Genomic DNA, 25156 nt, shown 5'->3' on the forward strand with positions numbered 1-25156 from the left:
CAATTTCAGATAGCAATTCAGAGTCAACTACATTGTTGTGCATCTGGAGTCAATGTTGGCCAGAGCAGATAAGGACCGCAGTTTCCATCCCAAAAGGGCAGTGGTGAACAATCGACAATGCTTTCGTGGTCATCATTAAATGCTTATTTTCAGAATTTTATTGAATTCAAATTCTACAATCTGCTGTGATGATGTTTAAACCCATTACCTGGATGTCTTGATTACTAGCCCAGCATTGTGTTTGACTTATACTTGTACAAGAGAAGTTTTTTAAAAAAAACCTTGCTTTCAGGACCATGCTGACTGTGTTGGAGTATGATCAAGACATTTTGAAACTATCATTAGCAAAATTAAATCATGGGGAATTTGGAAAGTTGAGAGGTGACCTTATTGAAACATGCAAGATTATTAGGGGACTGGACAGGAAAGGGATCACAGGGCAGAATGTCAGAATAAGGGGGCACCCATTTAAAACCAAGATGAGAAGGATCTCTCAGACAGTTGTGAATCTGTATAATTCTTTACTGCAGAGGACTTTAGAGGCTGGGTCTTTATATTTAAGGTTGAGATAAACAGTGTTTTAATCAGAAAGGGGGTGTAGGGTAATGGGATAGGCAGGAAAATGGAATTGAGGATTGTTGGATCAGCTGTGATCTCATTGAAAGGTGGGGCAGACTCGATATGCTGAATGGCCTACTTCTGCTTTTACATCTTACGGTCTTTTGACAACCATTGACATTGGGCCATAGAAATAGATATCTGAACAAGTGTCCAAAGGCTTTGTTTGAGTAGGAGATTTTCAGGTGAATTCCAAAGAGAGAGAAGGAGAGAAACAGAGAAATTTTGAGAGGGAATTCCAGAACTTCAAATATTTGAATATACAAGAGCTGATGTTGGTACTATGAACATCAGGGATAGACAAGAATTCAGAATTAGAGGGTCTGAGATAATCAAGATTAGACCGAGACAGTCAAGAAGCTTGATATCATCTCAGATAAAGCAGCTCAGTTGATTGGCAACACAACCAGAAACGTTCAGTCCCTGCACCATCAACACTCAATAGCAGCAGAGTTCACCATCGACAAGATGCACTATGGAATTTAACCAAGGTTCTGAAGACAGCGTCTTCCATATCTATGACTATCACTATCTAGAAGGTTAAGGGCAGCAAATACATGAAAATCACCTGCAGGTTCCCCTGCAAGCCACTCAGCATCCAGACTTGGAAATAAATGGTCATTCCATCAGCTTTGCTGAGTTAAATCCTGGAACTCCATCCCTAATGGAATTGTGGATGTACCTACAGCATATGGACCACTGAGGTTCAAAGGATAGCTTACTAGCACGTTTCCAAGGTTAACTACGGAAGTGCAATAAATGCTAGGGCAGCCGGTGATGCCACCATACAATGAATTAATTTAAAAAGTCATTATTATTGAATGAAAATTGGATCACTGTAGAATAAATATTATTAATATGCTGAATTTCCACATTACAAAGTGGAGCCTGGTGACTCTTAAGATCACCAGGCCTCACCGGAATATGCTTAGCAAACTATGGTGTCAACTGGACAACCCACACAGCTCACCAGTTCAGGGGTTTCAGATGTTGTTCCACTTGTACACAGACCAGGCATGTGAATGTTGCAGGTAATAGATACAGGTCTTGTCTGGCAGCAGCATACAGAATTAATGTTGAGTCAAGTGAAGCATTCCTGCTCCCTTGGCTTCTTTTTAAAGCAAGCTGAATAAAGATTGATCTGCCAGCTTCTTCAGCAGCTTCCAGCTGCCCTTTCAAAGCCCACTGGTTCAGCCAAGGCAGAATCTGAAAAACTTATCAGAGGTTCACAAACGTTCCACAAAATTAGTGCATTTCAATTTGAAATCCAGCATTTAAATCTGGCAACAGAACCATCCAACCAAACTGTTTTTACTTGAACTTAAACAAACATGCAAATTGGGTTTAGGATAACATTTTACTAAACGTTTCATTATTGTGCCTATTTCTGCTCACAAAATATCACTGATGTTGAACTTGTGCCTTTATGTGTCAGTTCAATCAATAAAGTGGTGTCTATATTCTGAGAGGGAATTACTTTCGCATTGTGATGTTCCTTTGTGTTATCTTGCAGAAAACCAGAACTAAAATCAATCCTTACACACTGTTATCAGCATTTGTTTACCTAGTTAAAGATTGTAAGCAGGGAACTAATAACCAATAGCAAAAATTTTAGTCAGTGTCTATAGGTGGACAGGTGAAACACCAGTTACTGCCTATCATATGAATATGTACAGACCTATCCAACCAGTGAACGCACATCCTCCCTTGAATGCAATGTAAGCGAGATTGTTAACTGTTGCATTTTATTAGTTTTGTTCTATGGTGTGCTTCATTGCAGAAGTTCCAACATTGAAATTTCCTTTTTGTGCCCCATAACATTTGCAATATGCTAAAATGCCTTACATTTCCCTACAGGAAAAGTATATATCACACAAATAAATCAACTGATAATATAGTAGAATATGGTCCATATCAAAAGTTAATACACAAAGCAGTTTCTCTTGAAACATATTGGTGACCAAATGGAAACTTCTACTCTCTTAGTTAAGTAAGGGTGTGCAATAGAAAAGGGTGTAAAGTTGTATTAAATGCATATACAAAGTCATCAGTTAACCTGAAGTTTTGTCTTTTTTCTAAAATCAGCTAAAACTGCTCTAAGTCTTGTTCTCATTATTTTGAATCAGCATGCACATAAAAAAACACAATGGCATGTGTAGCTGCCTAACTGATATCTCATGATAACGTACTTCCAGTGCAATTAGGTCTATATTTGGAAAGTCTTTTAAAAAGAAATCTTCTTACCCTCCTACATTTCTTTACACCTGCAGAGATGTGATGAACTCATTTACTAATGACAATGCTGACCATTTGTGCAAATAGATAAATATATAAGCATGGAGTGTGAGTTTAAGGAATGATCAAAATATTTAAGAACGTGTAATGATTATATTGACTATGGGTTAGCGAGTTTTGAGAAGATTTGTAGCTCAGGTTGAGGTTCTGGATGTAGGTTTGCTCGCTGAGCTGGGAGGTTCTTTTTCAGATGTTTCAGCACCATACTAAGAAATGTCTTCAGTGGGACTCTGAATGAAGAACTGGTGATGTGGTCCGCTTTCTATTTATATATCTGAGTTTTCTTGGGTTGGTGATGTCATTTCCTGTGTGATATCATTTCATATGGTGATGTTATTTCCTGTTCTTTTTCTCAGGGGGCGATGAATGCGATCCAACTCAATGCGTTTGTTGATAGAATTTTGGTAGGAATTCTCGTGTGTGCCTCTGTTTGGCTTGTCCTACAATGGATGTGGTTTATTACAAAATACCTTGCAAGAACTGTAACAAACACTACATTGGACAAATAGGCAGAAAACTAGCCACCAGGATACACGAACTTCAACTAGCCACAAAATGACATGACCCACTCTCACTAGTACCCTTACATATAGATGAGGAAGGACACCACTTCGATTGGGACAACATATCCTTGAAGAGTCATCTAGACTCAAACGTTAGCTTGTTGTCTCTCTGTCTGACCCAATGTGATCTCCAACATTTGTTTTCAGTACAGATTCCAGCACCTGCAGTACTTTTCATCTCTGTGCAGTTATTTCAGAATTATTTCTTACAATCAATGATACAGAAAAGATACTAGGTTGCTGCAGATATATAAAACCAAGGCTGTGAAATGTATGCAAGATGAGAAGATATTAATGAAACTTTCATTTTTTCTGGGCAATATTCATGTCGAGAACATTCTGCCTGTGATGTCCACAGTATGTGATCTGAATATGCAAATGATAATCTTGTGTTATTACATGGATCAATATCATTGCGTTAATTTCAGCCTATTTTTCTATTGTCTCATAGCATTGCTATTGTCCGACTGCTGAGATCACTTCAACAAAGTGCAATTAGTGGCCTTGTTTGTGTTTACTGCAATCCAGTAAAATTTACAGTTAATGCTAGGGTGTTGTGTCATGAAGCTCTGTGTGTTTGACCAGTTTACAACAGGAAGGGATAATTAAATAACATTAATTGAGAGATTTGAGGATGATTACATCACTGGTCTCTTGATCAGATTACAGATGTATTGGGCGGAGACTGAGATGAGGTCATCCATGCCGTTTCTAAAAATGTTTAGGCAAAGTTGCAGCTAGTAATTCACAGCAAAGAAGTGCAATTTATCTTTTTGTGCTTTCATTCTTTTATTTAATTCATTTTTAACTTTTGGAAAGTCTGCTCTATTTTAATGAAAAACTTCTATATTTTCATTCAAATCCCTTCTTTTTTGCTTTTAATTTAAAACAGCTATCTCCCTTTGATTGTTCTATTTGCAAACCAATTTTTGGTTTTCCTTCATAAACTGACTGTTGCAGTTCCTACTTGTTCTCATCTCCTGTCCAATAACAAACACATACATTTTTTCTCCATTTCCCACTTTATTTCTCCCTCTCTTTCTTTGTGCTGGGGTTACAGCTGTTTATACTGCGGCAGTTCAATGATTTGCAGTCAAGGCAGAATGTTTATTTATAGTTTTAAATTCCTGCAACAAAATGAGCATTACAGTTTTGCCCTTCCTGTGACCCTTTTCTACCCCATTTAATCTGAACATGTGTTTCCAAGTCTTCCTTTACCCCCATTTCACAAAGATGGAATAAATCATTAGCCCTTTCCCAAAAGCCTCATAAGTGTATGGCACCCTGGTACACAAGAATACATTACAATATCCTTTCCATGGTTGATTGATTGATTTGTGAGATTTCAATTGGAATCCAGGATTACAAATTGCTGTGTGTTTTGGAAAGTAAGATTGCAATTGATTTATTGTTATGTTGTCTGACAGCACTGGGTAGACAGAACTGTTGTACTGGAGAAGGAGAATAAAATCTGTGCTAAATGATGCATATACAAATTTGGAAGTGCCATATTACACTGAGGAGTCTTGCAATTCATGTCTGGAGAAGCAACAGAAATTTGTTTTATTTATTGTAATTAAAAGTGGGCCCAATTGTTCTCTCATTCAACAATATACATGCAGCAGAAATGTGTGAGACTTCAGAAGACTCTTTTATGCTTGTGAGGACTTCACAATTCAGTCATTCTTAGTTTTCATCAAAATATCATCACCCTATGAGAGCATCTAGGAACCATAATTACAATTTAAACATGGACTGTAGGTTGCCTCTTAGGATCAAACAGCAGGAATTTGTAAATATAACCTGAAATGAATACCACTGAAAACTTTTAAAAATTGTTAAACATCTTGCATTTACATTTAATTTTGTTCTGCTTTAAAACATTAAAAGGCTTGCTAGCAAGTCAATGTATAATAATGGAAGAATGGAAACGAAACTGGGCAAAAAAAATTGCAATAATGTAATAAACAGATTTTAGTATTTCTTTTGAGTCCTGAAGGAAAAAAGAATTATTTCTGAAGGGTCAATATAATTGTCCCTTCTCATTCTGGCCTACCTCTCATTTAGGTTTTATATCCAAGGGTAAAACTTATTTGCGGCAAAATACACAAATACAAATTAGAGTGAAGCAAGATCATGCATTCACTGAGACTGAGGATCTGATTAAAATAATGATTTGGAGATGCCGGTGTTGGACTGGGGTGTAAAAAATTCAAAAATCACACAACACTAGGTTACAGACCAGCAGGTTTAATTGGAAGCACTAGCTTTCGGAACACTGCTCCTTCATCAAGTGGTTGTGCTACCTGATGAAGGAGCAGCGCTCTGAAAGCTACTGTTTCCAATTAAACCTGTTGGACTATAACCTGGTGTTGTGTGATTTTTTATACTTTGACTAAAATAAAGTTTGGAGGGATACATCAATTTCTTTCTAATTTCATTCCTCCAGTCATGAGCAATTTAAAATTTAACCAAGTTGATGATAAAGCTAAATGTAGTGGTCGCACACTGTATCCAGTTTAGAAGTAGAAACAAGTCAGCCAGGCTTGACTTTATTATAAATATAACTTACTCAAGACATGCAGAGATTATTGACAAAAAAGACTTGAACTGTGTGATAGTAGATATACTTTATATTCTAACATTTCAAACTTTAAATGACACAAATATGGGTAACAAACTATGTCGAATGTACCTCAGAACACGTCACATACCTAATGCGATCAAGATAGATCCAATACTTTTCTCAGCAACACCACCCAGACATTAGTGATAGCTTGTCTAAACAGTTCATCAGAACATCACTTCCAATTGTTCTTTTGTGACAATCTGGTCTTGAAAAAGAATCAACAGCCGCTCTATTCATTGACTGCTCATGTCATGGTAGTTCATGTTCTTTTTCTGGGAGGATGAACTCTGCTTTCCGGCACTTACTCACAGAAAGCTAGCATCACCAAGCCAGTACTGACTCTAAATATTTCCCAAGGTTTTAATCTTGCCCAATGCACAAAGCAAATACTGCTTTCCTTTATGCTATAGTATTAATGCACACCCTGACTCCTAGATATCCTTCCTTAGATTGACAGCACAGATCCAGTGACCCTAAATCACTTGCTCAGTGCCAACCAACATAGAGAATGCTGGAGAAACTCAGCAGCTCTGACAGCATCTGTGAAGAGAGAAACAGAGGTAAATGTTTCCCAGTATGATTCTTCTTTTCCTTCCAGGTGCTGATAGATCTGTCAAGTTTCTCCAGCATTTTCTGTGTCTGTTTCAGATTTCCAGCTTCCAGCATCAGTATTTTGTTTTTCACTTTTCCTCAGCAGTACAGCTTAACAGTTATTTTCTGTATAGATCTTGTCTCCATCTTTTTCTGTCTCCTTCTCTAATTTCCTATGATCCTAGGACAGCTTTTTAGTGACCACCAAACTTCTTTTTCTGAGTCTTGTGTTGAAAACTTGGCAACAAGCCCGACTCTAATGTTTGGCAGATCCAAATATAGCAAACAGCAGTGGGATTTGAGAGCAGAAATGCCTTCTTATGGCAGGAGAGGGTATGTAGCCATCCACTGACCCCAATTGCTGGTCTGTGAGATCCTCACCATCCATTCCCCCAATTCACTCACCAGGAACCTGAACATGCTGCCTCAATTTGTTACATTCCTTGCAGTTCCCCAATACCAAATTTGGAGCATTTATAGAAGTCCTGCCTCTGAACCATGGAATTAAGCCCCACTCTAAAGATTTGAGAATATGATCTGGGCTGATACCTTAGTGCAGCATTAAGAGAATGCTAGGTTGGCAGGGTACATTATTTTGCATAATATGCTAAGCTAAACCTCCTCCAGTTTGGGTAACAGATTTCATGACAATTTTGAGAAAAAGGAAATATTTCTGGTGCAATGACTAACTTTTATCATCCAATCAAAACAACACATGACCTGGTCATTTGAATATTGTGATATCTTGCTTTGCATAAATTGCCATCACCTTTCCTACTTTACAACATTTCAAAAATATTTCATTAACTGTGTAGCTGTTCAGGACATTTGGTGATCTAGAAAGTTGTTATATAGTTGGAAGTGCTTTATATTTGCATTCCTGGAGCAGGAGGCAGACACAAATACAACCCCTAAGGCATTGATGCCTGCTCATACCATTCAAATTACTTGCTATCCCTCTCCACACAAGAACTTTTGCAAGATTATCTTTGGAGGTCAACTGCATCAAGATGCTTGGTTTGACGTACAGATAGAAAAGCTGCTATGATGGAATATGTCTGTGGAGGACTCCCGCACCTTGCTAATACTTGTAAAAGTAACAAAATTAGTTTTGTTTGGTAAGGGTAAGCAATTGCCCTTATTTTTATCCACAATTTTTTCTGATAGGAATATTGGAATAGTGTAGGCAATTTAGCCTCTTATGCCTGTTCTGCTATTTGGTGAGGTCAACAGCTAATCAGGCAAATAACTCCTTTCCTCATGACATCTGATTGTGTACAGTTCTGGGCTTCACAGTATAGGAAGGGTGTGAATGCACTGGAAAGAGTGCAGGAGCAATTTATATGGTTTGCAAGGATGGTTCCAGGGCTCAGATATTTCAGTTATGTGGATAAATTGAAGAAGTTGGGATTGTTCTCCTTGAAAAGAAGACTGTGAAAAATAGAAAAAACACAAATTGCTTCAGAATTCATTCAGCAGAAGGGAAATTGGACTTACTGTGCTTTTTCTCAGCAGATGCTGCCAGACTTGCTGAGTTTCTCCAGCAATTTCTGTTTCTGTTGGAGAATGCTCTGTGATTTGATGTGTCAGGGGTGGGGGTGGGGGGGGGCGGGGAGGTGGTGGTCAGGGGACCTCTTATCTTGCCTGCCAACATTCAGGAAATTGTCCAAGGCAGAAAATAACCTGCTTGATTGGTCAGGCCATTAAAATGGAAATGTCCTTTTGGAATATTCCTGTCAGAAGAAATTAAAAATGCAACAGATTTTTTCCTGTGGTTGTAACAGTTGCTATTGCCCAAATGCCTACAAGACTGATGCACATTAACAACACAGACTTTGTGGTTGCAGAATTAAATTTCACAGACTTAGTACGAAAAAACTCCAACATATCACAAAAGTTTGCAAATAGTTAATATTTAAACCTCAATGTGTACCAATGCTAGCATAGTCAAGAACTATTTTTATGTACAATGAGAACATCAATATCATTGGCACCTGAAAAGGTCTAGCTTCTGCCTTAAAAAAAACACACATCTTGAAAGCAATCTTAGATTGTCAGTCAATCTGGGACACAAAGAGACCACAGAGGGAAGAAATGCTGTTCAATGAATGAAGAATCCCTTGCCTACACTCTGCTGACAGGTAGAGAAATGGGGCTAGACTTCTAGGAGAAGCACCAAATATCTACTCCTGCTAGAAGTAAGCCACTGTGAATTTATTAGTAGAAATATCCATCCTCCATTTCTTCAATGAAACAAGAGGAAGCTTCCACTTTCTATTTTAAAAACAAAATTAATAGTGACTTTCACGTTTTTGGATCATTGGAATGTTTTTTGGGGTAGAAGTGACTTGTACAAGAAGGACGGATTGCACCTAAATTGGAAGGGGACTAATATACTGGCAGGGACATTTGCTAGAGCTGTTCTGGAGAATTTAAACTACTAAGGGTGGAGGGGGAGGGGAGGTGGGCGGCACCCAGGGAGATAGTGAGGAAAGAGATCAATCTGAGACTGGTACAGTTGAGAAAAGAAGCGAGTCAAATAGTCAGGGCAGGCAGGGACAAAGCAGAGAACAAGTTAGGATTGATAAATTAAACAGCACTTATTTCAATGCAAGGGGCCTAACAGGAAGGCAGATGAACACAGGGCATGGTTAGGAATATGGGACTGGGATATCATAGCAATTACGGAAACATGGCTCAGTGATGGACAGAACTGGCAGCTTAATGTTCCAGGATACAAATGCTACAGGAAGGATAGAAAGGAAGGCAAGACAGGAGGGGGAGTGGTGTTTTTGATTAGGGATAGCATTACAACTGTTCTGAGAGAGGAAATTCCCGGAAATATCCAGGGAGGTTATTTGGGTGGAACTGAGAAATAAGAAAGGGATGATCCCTTATTGGGATTGTATTATAGACCCCCTAATAGTCAGAGGAAAATTAAGAAACAAACTTGTAAGGAGGTCTCAGTTATCTGTAAGAATAATAGGGTAGTTATGGTAGGGGATTTTAACTTTCCAAACATTGACTGTGACTGCCATAGTGTTAAAGGTTTAGATGGAGAGGAATTTCCTAAGTGCGTACAAGACAATTTTCTGATTCAGTATGTGGATGTACCTACTAGAGAAGGTGCAAAACTTGACCTACTCTTGGGAAATAAGGCAGGGCAGGTGACTGAGGTATCAGTGGGGGAGCACTTTGGGCGACCATAATTCTATTAGTTTTAAAATAGCGATGGAAAAGGATAGACCAGATCTAAAAGTTGAAGTTCTAAATTGAAGAAAGGCTAATTTTAATGTTATTCAGCAAGAACTTTCAAAAGCTGATTGGGGGCAGGTGTTCGCAGGTAAAGGGACGGCTGGAAAATGGGAAGCCTTCAGAAATGAGATAACAAGAGTCCAGAGACAGTATATTCCTATTAGGGTGAAAGGAAAGGCTGGTAGGTATAGGGAATGCTAGATGACTAGAGAAATTGATGGTTTGGTTAAGAAAAAGAAGGAAGCATAGATCGAATGAATCCTTAGAAGAGTATAAAGGTGGTAGGAGTATACTTAAGAGACATATCAGGAGGGCAAAACGGGGAAATGAGCTAGCTTTGGCAAATAGAGTTAAGGAGAATCCAAAGAGTTTTTACAAATACATGAACGACAAAAGGGTAACTAGGGAGAGAATAGGGCCGCTCAAAGATCAGCAAGTAAGCCTTTGTCTGGAGCCGCAGAAAATGGGAGAGACATTAAACAAGTATTTGACATCAGTATTTACTGTGGAAAAGTAAATGGAAGATATAGAATGTAAGGAAATAGATGGTGAAATCTTGAAAAATGTCCATCTTTCAGAGAAGGAGGTGCTGGATGTCTTGAAATGCATAAAGGTGGATAAATCCCTAAGACCTGATCAGGTGTACCCTAGAACTCCGTGGGAAGCTAGGGAAGTGATTGCTGGGCCTCTTGCTGAGATATTTGTAACATCGATAGTCACAAGTGAGGTGCTAGAAGACTGAAGATTGGCTAACGTGGTTCCACTATTTAAGAAAGGTGGTAAAAACAAGCCAGGGAATTATAGACCAGTGAGCCTGACGTCAGTGATGGACAAGTTGTTGGAGGAAATCCTGAGGGACAGGACGTACATGTATTTGGAAAGGCAAAGACTGATTAGAGATAGTCAACATGGCTTTTTGCATGGGAAATCATGTCTCACAAATATGGCTGGGTTTTTTGAAGAAGTAACATAGAGGATTGATGAGAGCAGAGCGATAGATGTGATCTATATGGACTTCAGTAAGGCGTTCGACAAGGTTCCCCATGGGTGACTGGTTGACAAGGTTAGATCTCATGGAATACAGGGAGAACTAGCCATTTGGATACAGAACTGGCTCAAAGGTAGGAGACAGAGGGTGATCTTGGAGGGATGTTTTTCTACATAGTGTTAGGTGTATTAGTCAGAGGGAAATGGGACTGGGTGAGTTACTCTTCAGATGGTAGGTATGGACTTGTTGGGCCGATCGACCTGATCCATACTGGAGGGAATCTAATCTAATTGCTATTTAAAGGCACTATCAGCTATTGAGGGCTTTGTTTCAGAGTGACTTCTTCCGGTCATTGTTACAACTCAACATACTTTTGGTCACAATTGTTTTGAGTTTCAAGCATTTACAGGAGAAATGTGACAGCTGCTGAGGTACTGAATGGTGAATTTGAGGCTTCAGCAGTTGCTTCCAAGCACTTTTGGACAAATAACCCTTTCTGACAAATTCTACATCACAGGATAAATGAACAGGGACCATGCAGAGCAGGTCAAGCTGTTATAAGGGCAAGAGGAAAAGAGATAAGGTAGAGAAGAGCTCTTTGCAGAGAGCCATAAAATATTTAGGGAGAAATTTTCTTATTTGAACCTTATTGATGGCCAATGTGCAAGACATTTAAGTTTCACTCAGAAGGTCACTATTAAATCCAGCACCTGCTGCAACCACAGACTACAATCACTTTACACTTCCATCCCCCATCAGGATAGTCTTAGGGTGGTCTGCTTCTCTCTGGAGAAAAAAATCTCCACCCATCACCATCCCCTTCTGCCTGACCGAGCTCACCCTCATACTGAAAAACTTCTCTTTAACTACTCCAACCTTCTTAAGGTCAAAGGGTGGCAATGGGTATCCACATGGGCCCAGTTATACCTGTCTCTTTGTGGGATATGTGGAACATTCCTTGTTCAGGTCCTACTCTGGCCTCCATTCACTACTCTTTCTCCAGGACATCAATGACACCATTGGTGCTGCTTCCCTTTCTCATTCAGAATTGCAAAAATTCATGAATTTCATTTCCAATTTTGACCCTGCTCCCACCTTCACCTGGCCTATCTCTGATTCCTTCCTTTCCCTCTTTGACATCTCTGTTTCCATTTCTGCAGATAGCTTGTCCACCAATACCCACTACAAACCCACAGACTCCCATATTTACCTTTCTCCTCACTCAGCTTCCTATAACAACTCTATTCCTTTCTCCCTAGTCCCTCTGTCTCTGTCACTTCTGTTCTGATGATGCCAACTTCGACAAGGGGGCTTCTGAAATGTCCAACTTCTTCCTCAACCAAGGATTAACCACCACTGTGGTTGGCACCTGTGTTCGACCTATCTCCTACGCTCTGCCCCTCATGCTGTGTCTTTCCACCCACAACAGCGACAGGGTCCTCAGCTGCCATCCACCAGCGTCCACATCCAAAGGATAATTAGCCACCGTTTCTACCACCTCCAGTAGGATGTCACCACTGGATACATTTTCCCCTCTCTTCCCTTATAGGCCTTCTGCAGGGACTGTTTCCTTTGGGACACACTGGTTCACTCCTCCTCCACCCCCAGCACACCCCCTATAGCCCCTTGGTACCTTCCCATGCCATTGCAAAAGGTGTAACACCTGCCTGTTTACATATTCCTTCCTCGCAATCCAATATCCCAGACACACTTTCCAGGTGAGGCAATGATTTACCTGCACTTCACTTAATCTAGTCTACTGTATTCACTCCTCACAATGTGGTCTGCTCTACACTGGGGAGATGAAGCAGAGACTGTCCTCAAAAATGACCCTGAACTTCTGGTTGCCTGCCATTTCAACACAGCACTGTGTTCCCTAACCAACTTCCCCTTCTCAGGCTTGCTGCAGTCATCCAACAAAGCTTAGTGCAAGCTGGAAGAATAACAATTCATTTTGTTCGTGGACACCCTGCAACCTTCTGGACTCAACGTTGAGTTCAATAATTTTGGGGCTTGAGCTTCTTCTTCCATCTCCTCACCCCAACTCCCACATAGCAGGCCCTGTCATCACATGGGCTAGTGTCACAAACAACCTACACTTCACCAGTATTGGTCCCATTAACAGCTATTCATTGTCCCAGGCTGACCTTTACCCTTTCCATTGTCTGTCAAATGTTTTCTCTCTCTCTGGGCTCCATCTCCACCTTTCATTTACTCTTCCCCTTTCATGCCTCCCCCACTGCTTCTCTAACATATATACCAACCTTTTCCTAGCTACAATCAGTTCTGAAAAAGGGTCACTAGAGCCAAAATGTTAACTCTGCTTTCTCTCCACAGATGCTGCCAGATCTGCTGAGTTTTTCCAATAATTTCTGGTTTTGGTTCAACATCACACATCATGTCCACACTATTTTCAGTGAAATGGAAAAACAGAGGCAATATTAGGATGCAGTGAAGGAATCATAAAGAAATTGAGCAAATCCCAATCAGACTATAAAAGTCAATCTTGAGTGGAGAAAAACACCTACTAGAGGCATTCAAAATAGTCCAGTACAAAGATCAAAGTCACACTGCTCACAATCTATTCTTTTAACAGCAAAAAAGCTACTAGAAGTAGGAACAGGTATGAGTGAAAAAATGGTGAAACAGCAGAAAGCCAAATTTAATTTTGACAAGATATGAGACCACTTCCAGAGTTGGGTATTGGAGAGCTAGCCTGGAAATAAATATGGAACAATATCAACACGTCAACTCAAATGATAACTTGGGACGTGTGTGAAGCAGTTGTCACCTTGATCATACATGGTGGAAGTAAAATTATCAAATATATTGTCAGAACTGCAGACACCATGCTCAACTGCATTAGCTGTTACTCAACTGTGAGTAGCTAATCATGAAGAGGTGAATGTACCAGTTACGCAGAACACATATAACCTCAGATACACAGGCCAACAGCAACACAACAACAGAGATAAAACAACAATGGCTACTCCACCAACTGCAAATGATATAGCTATGACACTTCCTGGTGAAAGAAACACACACAGTTGAATAGTCCCTAAAATGCTATACTGCTTTCTCACCACAGATGCTGCCAGACCTGCTGAATTTTTCCAGCAATTTCTATTTTGGTTAAGGACTATGTGTGCATAACTGCTCAGGCATGAGAACAGAACTGTATATAGTTAGTAATTCTCTAATTAAACATTTACATAATAGTGCCTCTTTTGGATAAAAAGGTGGTTGTTTTGACTGAAATGTAATCTGATCTAGTCTGCTGCGGTCCAAATTTCCAGAAGGCCTTTGACAAGGGGTCACACATGGATAGAGGATTAGCTGACTGGCAGAAGGCAGAGAGTGGGTATATAGGGGTCTATTACAGAATGGCAGTCAGTAAGTAGTGGAGTTCCACAGCGGTCACTGTTAAGACCATGACTATTCACAACTTACTGGACATCTTGTGCACTTCTGTCACATTATCACCACAGCTATAAGATTTAGCCCTATGATTCTGCAACCAGATTTTGAACAGCAAGACAGGAATCCCACTTGTGAGTGGTTAGAGGCCTTGCATGCAAATACTACGTAATCATTCTTCTGTTTACAAGACAAAAAGTAAACAGTGAAATCTCCTGACAGAAACTTCTGAGTGGATACCTGGCAGGTATATCTTGGCACGTGCTCCTCCTAGTCTCCATCTTGGACAGCAGCCACCACATCTCATTAAGCTCCATGGGCAGCCATCACCTGGTCCACAGAAGTTGGCAGCAGATAAGTACCAGCCTCACTACATTATCCTGGCACATCCCTGAACCACTTACAATATAGTTCTGCTCTTCAATGCTCCACCTGGAAGCACCACCATTTTTCAGCGTAATGCTGCTATAAGAGCACTTAGTCACACAGACAAGGGGCCGATTTATGAAGCAGACTGCAACTCAGTCTGCACAACTTGGATGCTCACAGTATTTCTGCATTGCCTTTGATGTTTTGCATTGTGTCACATTCAGGACTTAAAGGCTCACTGTATTCTGCCTTGCCCAACTTGCTTATAGTCAATTTTTTTTCATATCAAACTCAGCTATGGAATTATCTTGGTCATCAGTGGGATTTTAAACAGCAATGCAGATTTTTGTGACATTATTTGCTACATCAATTCATAATATAAGTATTTATCATATATTAATAATCCTTAGAATAGATTATTTTGTTGCATAAGTGATGATTGAGTTTCTACATTGGTTGCGGTTCACAAGCAGACCAAGTTCAATGTTTACAACGATCATTAGGCAAACCTAAATTTTGATTGTTGTCTACAGTACCACAGTGAACCTCACCCAGTGAACCATAACATTTTGCAACTGATGTGGCATGACGTACAAAATTATAGCAAAAAAACATGCATGAGTTCACAACATTGTTCCTTTATTAGTCGTGTTCTTTTGAAAACCAATTTTTAAAAGAATTCTTTGTACTATACATCATATTATGTTTTCAAATTATCTTTGTTGGTAATAGCTATAATTTAAGTTTCTGATGAGCTTTCATCTTTTAAGAATTAAAGATTTTTGTGCATTCTAGGTATGATTTGATGATGTGCACTAACCCTTTTATTTAACTGCGCATTGAAAATCATTCTATCCTGTTAATGTTAGTAGAACAAGTGACTGAATATTCAGAGAGCAAGACATTGATTCATTTTTGTTGAATCTTTGTATAATTATGTTATGGATGACTATACGGTGATAAAGAATATCAATGATCAAAAGATGTACATCACACTGTTAGAATGAGGAAACAGCGAAGTGTAACTGATAAAATAAAGAAACATGTATGCTGGAAAACATAAATATTAAAAGATTAGCATAATATATTGCTGGTCAAGCTACTATGAATCAAGGAATCACATAATTGTTGCAGCAGAGTAGAAGGCCATTCAGTCCTTTGTCCCTGTATTGTTCCTATTACTTAGTGTCATTCTCCTGCTGTTTCTCCACTCCTGAACATTATTTCCATACAAATAATTGTGATTTTGTTTTCACATTACCCTTGTTTTATTTGCTTTGAATCTATGCCCTCTTGTTCTCTTTTTGTTTTATGAGGAGAATCAGCTTCTCCCAATCTAATCTACCTAGACCCTTCATGATTTTGAGACACCTCTATCAATTATTTCCTCAGCCTTTTTCTATTAATTCAAAATATGGCAAGTTTTCAACTGTCAGAAAAGTATTACTTACCACTTCAAACTAAATTGAAGATAAAGAGTGAATGCAAGAAATCCAAAAGAACAACTAAATCAACATTTTGGATGGTGCGGTGGCACAGTGGTTAGCACTGCTACCTCACAGTGCAAGAGACCTTGGTTCAATTCCCGCCTCAGGCAACTGTTTGTGTGGAGTTTGCACATTCTCCCTGTGTCTGCGTGGGTTTCCTCTGGGTGCTCCAGTTTCCTCCCACAATCTAAAAATGTGCAGGTTAGGTGAATTGGTTATGATAAATTGCCTGTGGTGTTAGGTGAAGGGGTAAATATAGGAGAATGGGTCTGGGTGGGTTGCTCTTTGGAGGGTCGGTGTGGACTTGTTGGGCCGAAGGGCCTGTTTCCACACTGTAAGTAATCTAAACATTTCCTCGTAAATCTTAAAAGGAACACTGCATTAAAAAGGTTAATAAAATTTAAGTATGGTAAGTCATTCTGCCTGAAACATTAAATTGTGCCAAAGATCAGGAATGTGCGCTCAAAAAACCATGTAAAGAGTAGGTCAGGTAGATTAGAACAAGCTAGTCTCACATAGGAAAGTTGCTGCAGCACAGTGCATAATAAGGCATAATATTAGTGCTCACTTAAAGCAGTATAGACTAATCAGTGAAAGTCAATATAAAATTGTAAAGAGCAAGTCATGCTTGACTAACTTAATCAAAATGTTTGTGGAAATATCTAACCGTATAGGGAAAGGGAAATCTGGAGTTTCAAACAATATGTGATGGATGTGCTCTCATATATCACCAAGATTAACATGCATGGTATTAAGAGGTAGTTGATGATGGTGTGGATTAAAGTACAGATCTAGATTTAAAAAGCAGATAATGCAGCATTGATAAGCTAGTATGTATTTCTTGAATACATGAATTATTTAGATTTGGGCAGAGATGGAAGATTGAGAGCTGTTGATGAGGAAGGATATACAAGGCATAGGTTGTAGGAATGGACGGATATCTGAGAAATACAGTTTAACATGGATGAGGGGACTTCTTCTCAAAGCCTACGTTGAAACATAGAATCACAGAAGACAGGAGCAGGAGTAGATTATTCAACCCCTCGAGACTTAACATTCAATATCAGAAATCACACAACACCACATTATAGTCCAACAGGTTTATTTAAAATCATAAGCTTTTTGAGCTCTGCTCCTTCATTAGTTAAAGTGCAAAGAGGCACATATGCACAGAATGTATAGCAGAAAATCAAATAATCATATGAATGGTGTGAGTGGAGTGTTGACAGGTTGAATATTAAGTCTCTGCAGGTGATCAAAAATGTCAGACAGTGTGAGTAAGATGTCAACAGCTGAATAACAAGTGAAAGGATGACCTATAATCGAATTAATTGAAGAAGAGAGATAATTACAAACAAAAATTTTAAAAAGGCAGTGCTGGAAACGAGCCAAATGGCTGGAATAACATAATAGGTATAAGGACCTTGCATGCCGAGGGTCTAACCAAAGTAAGAAGTAATCCAAAACTGTACAAACTAATTACAAACTAACATGTCATCAATGATGATGAGCATCTCACCAAGATTTTCCCTACGCTTCCACTCTTCACTTTCAAGCAGCCACCAAATGTTAAACAGTAAACTACTCAGCCTTCAGGATGACATTGACAACAATACCACACAACTCGGCCAAGCAATATCTGTGAGACGTGCCAGATCATCAACGTGGATGCTACTATCACACGTGGGAACACCACCCACCATGTACACGGCAAATATTCATGTGATTCGAACAATGTTGTCTATTTCATCCATTGCAAGCAAGGATGCCCCAAGACTTGGTATATAGGTGAGACAACACAGACGCCATGACAGTGGATGAATGGACGCCACAGTACATTCACCAGACAGGAACACTTCAATGGTCAAGGACATTCAGCCTCTGATCTTCGGATAAGCATTCTCCAAGGCAGCCTTTGAGATACACAGCAATGCAGAATTGCTGAGTAGAAACTGATAGCCAAGCTTCATCCCCATGAAGACGGCCTCAATCACTAATGTAACCCCATTGTACTGTTCTGTATCTGTAAAGTCTTCCTAACTGCCTTGTTTTGATACCATTGCCTTGATAACTTGTTTTGATCTCTCTACCTTAGTTAGTTTGTATAGTTTTTGATTGCTTCTTATTTTGGTTAGACCCTTGGCAAGTGACCACATACCTATGTGGGTGGCATGGTGGCATAGTGGTTAGCACTGCTGCCTCACAGCACCAGAGACCTGGGTTCAATTCCCGCCTCAGGCAACTGACTGCGTGCACATTCTCCTCCGGGTGCTCCAGTTTCCTCCCAAAGTCCAAAAACGTGCAAGTTAAGTGAATTGGTCATGCTAAATTGCCTGTAGTGTTAGGTGCAGGGGTAAATGTAGGGGAATGGGTCTAGGTGGGGACGGGTCGGTGTGGACTTATTGGGCTGAAGGGCCTGTTTCCACACTGTAAGTAACCTATTCTAATCATGTTATTCCAACCATCTGGTTTGTCTTCATCACCACCTTATTTTTAATGTTTGTAATTATCTCTTTGCCTCAATTAATGGATTATTTGGTCATTTGTTATTCAGCTGTTAATACTTCATTCACACTGTCTGACATTTTTGATCACCTTATTATTCAACCTGTCGACACTCCACTCACACCATTCATATGATCTTTTGATCTCTCTGCTATACATTCTGTGCTTATGAGCCACTCTGCATTTCACCTGATGAAGGGGCAGCACTCGAAAAGCTTGTGATTTCAAATAAACCTACTGAACTATAATCTGACACCATGTGGCTTCTGACTTTGTGCACTCCAGTCCAACACTGACACCTCCACATCACAACATTCAATATGATAATGGCTAATCATTGAGCTTAATGCCCTAATCCCGCCTAGTGAATCCCAAAGGCTCATCACACTCTGGGTGAAGACATTTCTCTTCAGTCCTAAACTATGACTCTTGGTTCTTAACTCCCCTACTGTCAGAAACATTCTTCCTGCATCTAACCTATCTAGTCCTGTTAGAATTTTATAGGTTTCTATAAGATTTCCCATCATTCTTTTAAACTCCAATGAGTACAATTCTAAACAATTCAATCTTTCCTCATACATTAGTCCTGCTATACCTGGACTCAACTGGTAAACCTTTACTACACTCTCTCTATATCAAGAACATGCTTCCTCAGTCAGTCTATCCAAATCACACTACAACATCTCTGCATCATCCTTATAACTCACTCTTCCTCTCACCATTGTGTCATCTGCAAAGTTTGAGCTATTACGCTTAGTTCCCTTAACTAAATTACTAACATACGTTGCGAATAGCTGGAATCCTAGTTTCAATCCCTGTGATACCCCACTAATCAGTGCCTGCCACTCAGAAAAAGAATGATTTATTCTTAGTTAATATGCATTCCTGAATCAGCATCACAAAAATTGATTAACTGTTCGTTCATCATATTACATTAGTTGCAAACTGATTATGTGGATAAGGTTTTTTCTTTGTTTATTAATGAGTACTAAATGCTTTATTTTCAGACATCTAATTTCTGATAATCAGTCTTTTATAGAATGGATATACTGTGCATAAAATGTTAAGGTTATAGTTCAATGCATTTTAAATCAAATGTTGTATGATATCTTGCTGTTTTGGCATGTTCTGGTGTTTCATAAAACTGAATTATATTAGCGAGATTATGTCAGATCGCTGTAATCTTTTAATGATCTATTGTTACCTTCTCATAACTTCTGACACAACTGGCCAATTACCAAGAACAATTGCCCGTGTGCAAGTTGCTAGTGGGATATCTGAATCTTTTATTCACAAGTGGAAGAAAACAGATATACTCTACAGGGTAGTTAGCTTAGCATCTTTGATAGAGGAGATGTTAGAAGCTAATTCTAAAGATGTCATATAAGAGAGTTAACATATTTTTGGGAAAGGAAAATCATGATTAACTTATTTACCGGAGTTCTTTGAGGAAGTAACATAAAATAAAAGTTCATACTGTAATGGGTAACTGGAATGGATAGAAGATTTACTCTCTGACGGGAAACAAAAAGTAGAAGCAAATGCACCATTATCTGTTTGGCAAGATGTAATGAGTGGTGTGCCAGAGAAACCAGTCCTGGGGCATCAATTGCATACAGCATTGGTCTTACTTAAGAAAAGATGTAAACATGTCGGAGACCTTTCAGAAAATGTTTATTGTATGAATACAGGGAATAAGTAGGTTGTTCTGAGGAATGGTTGGAAAGCTAGGCTTGCATTTGCTAGAGTTTAGAAGAGAAAGAGGTGACTTGATTAAAACATATGACATCTTGAAGGGATTTGACAGGGTGGATATAGAAAACGTGCTTCCTTTTGTGGAAAATTCTAAAACTGGGGATCATTATTTAAGGGAGCGAAGAATTACCTTCTGAGCACTGAACTGGTAAATGAAGATGGAAAAAGTGAGACTGCAGATGCTGGAGATCAGAGTCGAGAATATTGTACTGGAAAAGCAGAGCAGGTCAGGCAACATCTGAGGAGCAGGAGCTTCAATGTTTCTGGCATAAGCCCTTCATCAGGAATGAGGCTTATGAGCCAAGGGGATAGAGAGATAAATGGGAGAGGCTGGGGCTGGGGGGAAGGTAGCTGAGAGTGTGTTAGATAAATGAAGGTGGGGGTAATGGTGATAGGTCAGAGAGGAGGGTGGAGCAGATAGGTAGTAAAGAAGATGGAGAGGTGGGACAGGTCATGGGGGCAGTACCACGTTAGAACGTTGGATCTGGGATAAGGTAGGGGAAGAGGAAATGAGGGGACTGGTCAAATCCACATTAAATCTGTGTAGTTGGAGGGTCTCAAGGCTGAAGATGTGGTATTCTTCTTCCAGGAGTTGGTTGGTTAGGGTTTGGCGATGGAGGAGGACTAGCATCTGCATGTCCTTGGGGAGTGGAGGGGGAGTGAAAAGGTTCAGCCAAGGGTAGTAGGGTTGTTTCCTGTGTGTGTCCTGGAGATGTTCTCTGAAGCATTCTGCAAGTAGGCATCCTGTCTCCCCAGTGTAGAGGAGACCGCATCGGAAGTAACAGATACAATAAATGACATGTGGAAGTGCATGTAAATTTATGAAGGATGTGAAAGGCTCCTTTGGGGCCTTGGGTGGAGGTGAGGGGGAGGTGTGGGCATAGGTTTTGCAATTCTTGCAGTGCCAGGGGAAGGTGCCAGGAGGGGATGGTGGGTTGGTTGGTGGCATGGACCAGACAAGAGAGTCGTGGAGGGAATGGTCTTTACGGAATGCAGATCGGGGTTGGGAGTGAAATATATCTCTGGTGGTGAGGTCCATTTGTAGGTGGCAGAAATGATGGAGGATGATACAATGTATCCAGAGGTTGGTGTGGTAGAAGATGAGGACCGGGGGGATCCTGTCCTTGTTGTGGTTGGAGGGGTGGGGTTTGAGAGCGGAGATGTGGGAAGTAGATAAGATGCACTGGAGGGCATCATCGACCATGTGGGAGGAGAAATTGTGATCTTTGAAGAAGGATGCTATCTGGCATGTTCTGTGGAATGATACGCCTGGGAGCAGATGTGGTGGAGATGGAGGAATTGGGAATAACAGATAGCTTTTTCTTACAGGAGGCAGAGAGGGAGGAGGTGAAGTCCAGTTTGCTGAGGGAGTGAGTGGGTTTGTAGAAGATGTGCGTGCTGAGATGGTCACTGTTGATGGAGATGGAGAGGTCCAAGAAGTGGAGGGAGGTGTCCGAAAAGGTCCAGGTGAACTTAAGGTTGGGGTGGAAAGTATTGGTAAAATTGATGAACTGTTCAACCTCCTCATGGGAGCACGAGGTGGCGCTGATACAGTCATCACTGTAGCGAAGGAAAAGGTGGGGAATGGTGCTGGTGTAGCTGCAGAAGGTGGACTGTTTCATGTACCCAATGAAGAGACAGGTATAGCTGGGGCCCATGGTAAATGAAGATACCTTGAATCTATGACTCCAAATGGCAAATAACTTATTTGTCTGACTTTAAAAGGCACAAAGCATTTTGCAGTTAGTGAACAAATTGGAAAGATGGTGTCCAGAGAGTCCAGTTAGCTCAGTTGGCAGAAAGTAGAACTCATTCTCAAGAAGTGTTATAAATACATTAAGGACAAAAGGGTAACTCGGGAGAGAATAGGGCCCCTCAAAGATCAGCAAGACAGCCTTTGTGTAGAGCCACAGGAAATGAGGGTGATATTAAATGAGTATTTTGCATCAGTATTTACAGTGGAAAAGGATATGGAAGATATAGAATATAGGGAAATAGATGGTGACACCTTGCGAAATGTCCATGTTACAGAGGAGGAAGTGCTGGATGTGTTGAAACACATAGGATAGGATAGTGAAGAAGGCGTTTGGTATGCTTTCTTTTATCGTTCAGAGTATTGAGTACAGGAGTTCGGAGGTAATGTTGCGGCTGTACAGGACATTAGTTAGGCCACTGTTGGAATATTGCGTGCAATTCTGGTCTCCTTCCTATCGGAAAAATGTTGTGAAACTTGAAAGGGTTCAGAAAAGATTTACAAGGATATTGCCAGTGTTGGAGGATTTGAGTTATAAGGAGAGGCTTAACAGGCTAGGGCTGTTTTCCCTGGAGCGTCGGAGGCTGAGGGGTGACCTTACAGAGGTTTACAAAATCATGAGGGGCATGGATAGGATAAATAGACAAAGTCTTTTCCCTGGGGCCGGGGATTCCAGAACTAGAGGGCATAGGTTTAGAGTGAGAGGGGGAAAAAATATAAAACAGACCAAAGGGGCAGCTTTATCACACAGAGGGTGGTACGTGTATGGAATGACCTTCCAGAGGATGTGGTGGAGGCTGGTACAATTGCAACATTTAAGAGGCATTTGGATGGGTATATGAATAAGAAGGGTTTGGAGGGATATGGGCCGGGTGCTGGCAGGTGGGACTAGATGGATTGGGATATCTGTTCGGCATGGACGGGTTAGACCTAAAGGTCTGTTTCCATGCTGTACATCTCTATGATGCTCTGACTCTATAAGTCATAGTTATGAGCCAAACATTGGTCGGTAGATTTTTTTCCCCTAAGACAAGTTATTGTATGGCTCATTTCTCAGGGCAATGCCCTGTTCAAACATTGTCAGCAGTTCTGATTTAAAATTTGAACATAGCCAAGCAGTTAAATATCAATCAGTATTAATGTGCACATTCCCACATCAAGCATCTACCAGTCAGAGTCCACTTGTGAACCAATCAGCACTTTTTTTTCTTATGCAGTTTTAATGTTGGCTTCCTCTTGAATTGGTATTCTTGTGAAATGTCCTAATGGCAGTAAGATAAAAAGGTTCAAGAAAGTGGGTCTTTTTTCAGCAATACTCAACAGTTTAATAGTTTTATACTTCTAGGTGACTATTTACATCATTTTATTTTGTACATGTTTTTATTGATCATTACCAACTCAGCAAAAGAATATAAATTCAAATTCTGGGATAAGTTTGAGATCTTTCTCTGCCAGTATCAGCTCCAAGTCAATCTGGATTTCTTCAAAAGATTTAGAGTCGTAGAGTCATAGCACTGTACAGCATGGAAACAGACCTTTAGGTCCAACATCTCCATATTGACCAGATATCCTAAATTAATTTCGTCCCATTTGCCAGCATTTGTCCCATATCCCTTTAAATTCTTCCTATTCATTTACCTATCCAGTATAAATGCTTAATTGTTCCAGCCTCTGCCACTTTCTCTGGCAGCTCATTCCATACATGTACCACCCTCTATGTGAAAAAGTTGTCCTTAGGTCCCATTTATATCTTTTCCTATTTCACCATAAACTTATGCCCTCTCGTTTTAGATTCTTCCACCTCGGGCAAAGGATCTTGGCTATTCACTCTATCTGTGCCCTTCATGATTTTATAAAGTTCAATTGTTTGTTGTTGATTTATAACGGACATTTTAATTTCATTGTTTATTTTTAACATAACTCTCCTGCACTACCACTGAATCACGTTTATATTTTTCACTTTATCTTTAAAGAACTCATGAACAAATTCTTTAATTCATCCAGGCGGAATGTTGCTGAATACGATGTCACTGAATGCATCTGTACACGTGCAGAAAATGCTCCCCCTAGTGTTAGTCTTACAATAAGTGCAGTATTTCAGCCAAAACTTCTTCACAGATTATAGGGAAATGCCAAACTAAGTGGGTAAATTATGACTCTGTATGGTGGTGTAGAACTGGTTGTAGTGAATTAGCAGCCTATTTTGCATTTCTCCTGGTTTTTAATTTCAATGAATTCACCATGCGTACTCTGCCCTGTTTATGCAAGTAAATGAACTTAAAATGAGGGAACCCACATCCAATTTTGGTCTACTTCTTTTCATATCACAATTGCATGAGTAGTGTCATCTGACAGGAAGAAAGGATTATCATATGGTAATTACACAGAACATTACAATTTGAGCCAGCATTCTCATGCTGATATTGAGCAGAATGCCACTCTCCCCCACAATTGTACTTTTCCTTGTAGCCCTAAATAATTTTCCTTTTCAGATAATCATTTTTACTTCATGTTGCCATTGTTTCTTAATCTGATCCATGGAGCTTCACTATAAGCCTCTTCCAGCCCCATAATAAACTGTACATTGATTTCTGTCATTTAGCTAATTTTAAACCCATATTGCTCATTACTTTTAGATTACTGACAGTGTGGAAACAGGCCCTTCAGCCCAACAAGTCCACACCTACCCACCGAAGCATATACCACCCAGACCCATACATTTACCCCTTCACCTAGCATGGCCAATTCACCTAACCTGCACATTTTTGGATTGTGGGAGGAAACCGGAGCACCCAGAAGAAACCCATGCAGACACAGGGAGAATGTGCAAACTCCACACAGAGAGTCGCCTGAGGCGGGAATTGAACACAGATCTCTGGTGCTGTGAGGCAGCAGTGCTAACCACTGTGCCACCGCTTTTATTCAATCAGA

The sequence above is a fragment of the Hemiscyllium ocellatum genome, chromosome 2, assembly GCF_020745735.1.
Source record: "Hemiscyllium ocellatum isolate sHemOce1 chromosome 2, sHemOce1.pat.X.cur, whole genome shotgun sequence".
Lineage (NCBI taxonomy): Eukaryota > Metazoa > Chordata > Chondrichthyes > Orectolobiformes > Hemiscylliidae > Hemiscyllium > Hemiscyllium ocellatum.